Here is a 7054-nt window from a genome sequence, read left to right on the forward strand (position 1 = left end):
GATGTAAAATGCCTCTGATGCACAATAATCTAGAATAATGTGAATCAACATCATAGCAACTGAAGCAGCAAAAATTTCTAATTTGGCCACAGCTGTACCCTGTCTTTCAAGTGGGAAGTGTCCAGTCAAACAAGGTGATGTTGGTGGTGCATCCGCTGTTCAGCTCCCGCAAAAGGTCCACGTACTCGTAGGAGATGCTCTGTTGTTGTAGGGTGAGCAGTACAGCATTGATCTCTACGCTGTCGAAGGCCTTCTCGTTGTCTACGAAAGCCAGCACCAAGGGCATCTTGTACGGCAGCATTCGAGCAGTTGGTTCAGCTCGTGGATGTGGTCCATTGTGCTGTAGCCAGACCGGAAGCCGGCCTGTTCGGGTGGCTGTTGTTCGTCCAACTGCCTGGCTAGTCGGTTGTACAGCACCTTGGTGAAAACCTTGTACACGGTCGGCAGGAGCCAGATTGGCCGATAATTCCTCAGCTGTTCGCGGTCACCCTTCTTGTACAACAGCACTGTCTTGGCCGTCTTCCATTGATCTGGTGTTCTTCTCTGCGCCATGTAGCGGCTGAAATGGCTGGCCAATGCTGCCCAAAGCATCGGTCCACCCTCTTTGAGCAGCTCGGCCTTGATTCCGTCCAGCCCTGGCGCCCGGTCTTTCTGGATGTTCTGGATTGCATGCCTGACCTCACTGGTCAACACTGACGGGATGGCTGGTATGGCGTTGTCCTGCATTTCAGGCAGGTCGACTGGTGTCTTGCTGGCGAACAGGTCCATATAGAACCCCCCCAAAAAAACAAAAAACTTTGCTAAGAGGTAATTTTCAATTGAGAAAGAGCATAAAGAGAGAGCTCACAAAGCACAAAGAGAAATAGTTTATAAGGCTTCTGTGGAAGCTTTCATACATTTGCTCCTCCCCTATATTGTTTCCCCCTCCCCCACGGAACAAAATATCAAAGTTCTTGCAATAATTATGTTTTCCCTTCCCAGGAAATATATAATTGGCACTGGAAATATCTAATTTCTTGTGAGAATTATGATTCCCCCCTCCACTATATCGTGTGAACTATCAGTGGTTCTTGCATACTTCAAGTAGGCATATATGGTAATGTCAGGTTAGGGCCCTAAAGCATAGGGAAGGTTTTTGAAGATCATAAAATCTCAACTTATAATGACCTCAATATCATCCAAAATAAATGTGGGATATGTGCCTAATCACCAATGTGTGAACAACAAAAAATGTGATATTTCTTATATGTTTTATACTTGTAACGAATACGACTCTGGGTTAATTTGAATTAGCTCAAGGATATAGGGAATTTTGGAAATATTAACAATCATAACTCATGGTCATAATTCATAAGTCGCATGTACATTTATTTTATCAATTATCGAGATTACCTCGTTCTATGACTGGTCTAATCATCAGTTATTCGTCCAGCGAATAACTGTAAGATCATCACAGTCAAGAACAAACTCCAATAAAGTTTAGGTTCTGGCCACGAACAGTAAACTTTATGAGTTTATTAATTAAAACTACGGAATGTAGTCTAATATCGAGCTTGTAGCTTAAGACCTTTTATTTCAGTGACTTTAGAATGGTGGGTTTTCAAACACAAAGACAGTGAAAAGTATGAATGGATTTTAATAAGTGTAACTTAACTAGATTATATGAGCTACGAATAGAAACGTACGTAAAAATGCAAACAATAAACACAACAAACATTTAAACAATAATAACATACGTGATAAGAATAAAATGACATGAAAGAAAGAAAGAAAGAAAGAAAATGGAAAGCTAGTAATTGTTACATACAGAAACCTAAAGTTACGAGACACCGGGAAAACAGCTTTTATCAGATAAATAACCTATACTTGCACGTCTGTTCTCTGTTTGGTTGATGCTGAAAGCGTGGACGAGGTCCTGTTTGCCGCTGCGTCTTCCGGTGTCGCGGGAAGCTTGAAAAGGCTCACTGAAATGTAACGTTACCGAGAAAGTTCGTCTTCGTCTTCCGTGAAGGAAGAGGCAAGATATAACTTAGTTGCAAAGAACAGCTGCTATGGCTCGAACATTTGTTCGAGCGAGGAGAAGGCCGGAGCCTTTCAGATGTTTCTTGGAGCCGTGGAGAAGAGGATGAAGATCCAGGAAGAGGGAGGAAGAGAGGAAGAGCCAAGAGAGTGTGATGAGGGGGTTTCTTCCTTTTAAGCAAACATCTGTTTACGCCTTCTCTTGGAACGACAGCGAATCAGATTGTCTTTTCTGAGGCGGGGAAATTCTCTTTGTGTGAAGAAGAAAACGCCTACTTTCACCATATGTCTTCTGAATGAAATAATTCATATTTCCTCTTAAGATTATACATATTGAACTAAAGATGTTACATATATAACTTAGGTGGGACTGATTGAATTAAAACAGGACGGTCAGACAGATACCAAGAATTACAGGTAGATTTTGGACACACATAACGTTACGTTCATATTGATCATTACACACAAATAAAGCTTGATTAAACATACAATAAAATTGTCAGTGTTTCCGTTATGGCAAACGACGACACTTTAAAGAAACATAGGAATACATATCAACTTTTAGTGACTTGTATGTGTTGGAATGTGGGTTTGCAGAGTCCCGAGGGTGTTTTGTGTGTGTGTGTGTGTGTAACATTTCAAAGAATGTCTTTGAAGCTGGTCACGCAGTTATAAAATCACCAGGGTTCCACGCTGAAATGGGGGGAAGTCAGTCAGACCGGCGCTGGCGAATTGGTCTTTGTGTTTAGTTTAGCTTTATTGTCCCCCATGGGGCAATTTGGTTGTGGGGTGATTATTAACCCGTAAGCACACAAAAAGATGTGTTTGGAGACAGGATATACTAATTTGAACAGCATGTGACCTTATGTCAGTCATTGTCGCTACATACTGCAAAATGAGCCTGGGGTCAAATTGACCCCAAAAAACACAGATGTTACAAAAGTACGTACAGAACATTGAAAACCTATCATCATGTTAATTTTATGTCCCCATTAAATTAGGAAACGTCTTTAAATATGAAGCAATTATTATTATTTTTTTTAAAGTATGTATTTAGATACGTTAAACACTGAATGGGGTCAATTCGACCCCAAAGGTAATAGGAGGGTTAAAGTTATGCTTTAATACAATTTTATTACAACTAAAATATACTTAGTACAAATTAGTTGTTTCAAAATAGCACACTTCAAGTTAACTAATCATTAACACACTTGAAGTATAATGATAATTATTCTGGCTGCAAGTATACTTAGCATTTTTAGGGTTATTTACTGAAAAAATCACTGACTAAGCAAAAACTGTGCAGTGGCCACACAAACTTCTCAGATACTCTTGACCTTTGTAATCACACGCCATTGAGGCCTCAAACACATCTGGCTTTTATAGTGTTCAAACTAGTTCTACAATTGTTTTCTATTGAATAAATAAAATATTTCATCATTGTTTGAATACAAATCTTTAAGATTAACTATTAGGAACATTATCTGTCTTTTCTTAATTTCTTGAAATTAATTTACAAATTTTTAAATTAATTTGTAATCCCCCTCTGCCAATATTATAATATATATGTTTTATGGTGCGTATTCTCAAACACCTTCTACCTTATTTTATTTATTCTCAGGTTAGGTAAAGTAAGTCGAATTCATTCTAAACAATAAGTATATGAATTTCCATACTTACAATTCATTCGAAAGACTGCTCCGTGGTTTAGTTCAGCTCAACTCTTTATACAGTAGAGAATCACAGCAGGCTGGTTATTTTATACTGATTAAAAAGTTTTTTTATTATTTCAAAATCAATTGGTTTACATACTAAATAATAAAAAGAAATAAAATAAAAAACAAAGCATACAATAAGCAGTTCACAAGCTTCAGCAATAGGTGGCAGGCTGGGACAATTGAACTGAGGAGAGGCTGTCAGGGTATTTACAGCATCTGACGTTGACATATTATACTGTACTTTAATACTTCTATCACATATTCAATCACTTATAGACAATTTATCCAATCCAAAATCTTGATCTATTGTTAACCCTTTCAGTTACTCCAAGAACTTCTTATAAAAAGCCTTCCTCTGCTTTTGTTCTTCTTTTCCTTGCTCGGATTCTTTGTCATCTTCTACGCTTGGTCTGTAAAGGAACAGGTAATACTTTCCATTTCTACTTCACTACGATATATGCTTTTCACTACTTAGTGATATTTCTATCTACTTATTAAATGCTTAAACATGAGTACATTATTGTCGTTTCTTGCATGCATTATTACAATAAAAACTCTTACAAAACAAGTTGTAGTGTCTTTCTTATACAACACTCTTTCTTACTAAGTCATAAACTTGGTTAGTAACATGCTTATACATGAAAGGCATTAATACATGTTAATACAGAATAAATTGCATATATGTTCCACTTACAAGGTTACATTTGTGGTTAATATCATATCAGCCTATATATGAGGCATTATAACAGAATAAATTGCATGCTCACTTAACAGTATGAGACATTATTACATGATTAAATGTGGAAAAGAATCCAGATTTCAACTGAAAGTAGGCCCCTACGTCATTTTTATTATTATTTTTATGATAAATGAGACATTATAAATGACTGGAAAAAAGTAATGAAAAAAAAAAAAAAAAACAATGGAAAAATTCAAAGAGCAATTGTCAACTATTTAACGTTATCATATATTCCAGTATATAGTTTACATGCACATTAGCATAGGTTGTTTTAATATTATGAGGAGGTGTATTCTCTTTGCTAAACCCCCACACACTCTAAAAGAAAACAATTCATACTTTATTGGACATAAATCAGTGAAGAGAACAAACTAGGACCACATACATTCTTAGGATTAATTATGTTCAAGGAGCTTGTCGTTTTAGGCTGTATTCAGGCCAGCTTCTTTTCTGATATTTCGAGCAGTTTCTGCCAGATCGTTCAATCCTTCTCTCAAGAGGTACTGAGTCGTACTGAAGGATATTCCTGCTGCAACGGCACTGCCCACACCTGGAACGAGACTAACTAAATATTCAACAGCAGCAACGGCAGTGAGTGAAGCAGAAACAGAAACTCTGGTCACAGCTTTTTCTTTGATGGCTGCAACTAACTTTGAATTGGCCATATCTTTCAGATGGGGCTTGTTCACTTTTTCTGAAAGCCTTGACAGTGATCTGTCATCCAAACCAAATGAATAGTAGCACCTTGAGAAGAAACCCAACACTATGCCTGCATCACATGCTACTGATAGACCAGGCACAGGGACCACTGCTATACCACCAGAGGCAAGAGATGCAGCCCAGATCATGCGTTCGAAGTATTTGATCTTCTTCTCAAGAGTTGCTGCAGAGCACACTGGCCAGGCTTGTAGAAGAGCAGATCTCTTATGGGCTGGAAGCTCTTCTTCGAGAGTGTCTTGAAGTATTTCAAAATCATATTTCTCCAAGCCATAAGACGATATCAAGAAGACTTTAGGTTCTCCCATTTCTTTTAGGTTTTTTTGACAGTCCTCTCTTATTTTGGAAAGAACTTTCTGCTTATCAAATCCCTTTTTCCTTTTCTCTTCTTTGATGCTATAGTCAATCTTGGTACGAACAAAGTAAAAGTTTTTCTTCTGTTTTCTTATTTCTTTAGCCAGCATGATGTCATTCTGTGTGAACCTTTCTGAGGTAAGGATAAAGAAGAAATCATAGTCCTTAAATTTGACATCTTTAAGGTATTTATCTGCTTTGAAGTTTGGTGATCCTATTCCAGGCAGGTCCCAGATCTTCACATTTGGCATTGTAGGATGTTCATACATGGTGGCTTCCATTGTAGTTTCGGTAACTCCAGTAGGTGCTGCTCCTTCATCATCTTCACTTATCTCTCTAAGTGCATTCCAGTCACGGCGATGCTAAGTGACACATTTAAGAACTGATCAAATGTTGCTTTAGCTTTTGCTGTAGCTTTTTCCAGGGTGGACTCGCCTGATGCCTTTACTGCCTCAGCAACAGCAGGATCTTGAGTTGCCATGATCTAAACAACACATTTATACATTCATTTAACAACTGCTCAGAATTAGTGACATAATAATTATTTAGATCATTTAGTAATGCAACTTACAACAATGAATTGTAATTACTGTAATTTATTGGATCCAGCAGGAGACCTGTTTATAGTGTGTCTGTCTTCAGTTACAGGAGAGGCTTGAGAAAACGCTGGCAACGTTTTTAGGAAAAAATCTGCATCTGAAACCAATATGAAACAACTATGAACCAATATGAAACAAAAGAACAACAAATCTAACTACAAAATCAAAAGACAATCACAGAGGTCAAAAGCAGTTATTATTTTACATGTATTTTAACATTATTGAAGTGTAAATTATTTGTAACTATTATTATTTTATTTCAATGAAAATTGTTTTTCTCAAATGACATTTGTCATATATTATTTGGTAATATGATAAGGTGTTATTAAGATGCATTTTCAACGTACCTCAAACTATTTCGAAACACACATGGGATTTCCATAACTTGTGTACTGTAACACTCCAAATGTAAAAATGCCTTCTTAAAGGGTCATGAAACCCCGCTCTTTCAGCTCAAGTCTAGCTCACAATCTTTTTGAAAAATGCAACTTAAATGGGCGTGCATGGCTTTGAGAAGAAGGGAGGGGAGTGGGTGTGGTACGTACGGCAGGGGGGATAATATCGACTGTCACTAAAAATCAGTGGTAAAACGTGAGGAAATGCTAGATTTTTTTATAGCTGGCAAAGTTAAAGTCTAATGAAATACACTGACACCTTATTTTTAGTCCTTTTAAAGGTAACTGAATGCCCTGCTACAGTAATCGTAATTATATGTAAAACAAATGAATGTACAAGTATAATTACGTCATTATAAAATATATATTTGTTTATATACACACTATAAATGCATATATTTTAAAATTATTAATTTCCAAAGACATATGCCCAAACAAATTTAAATATATGACATATTTAATAACATGAATTAAGCGTACAATTGAGGTATTATCGAAATGTCTAAATTTTAA

General features: G+C 36.8%; 1 pseudogene across 1 annotated transcript; it reads right to left on the reverse strand.

Moving 5' to 3' along the window:
• Positions 1-4890: 4890 nt before the first annotated feature.
• Positions 4891-6210, reverse strand: LOC308687004 (interferon-inducible GTPase 5-like; annotated as a pseudogene). Its single transcript has 2 exons — positions 6119-6210; positions 4891-6031 (listed from the first exon to the last, which is right to left on the reverse strand). The product of its transcript is annotated as an interferon-inducible GTPase 5-like (transcript).
• Positions 6211-7054: the final 844 nt, after the last annotated feature.

This window comes from Scardinius erythrophthalmus (genome assembly GCF_964197995.2).
Source record: "Scardinius erythrophthalmus genome assembly, chromosome: 2".
Classification (NCBI taxonomy): Eukaryota; Metazoa; Chordata; class Actinopteri; order Cypriniformes; family Leuciscidae; genus Scardinius; species Scardinius erythrophthalmus.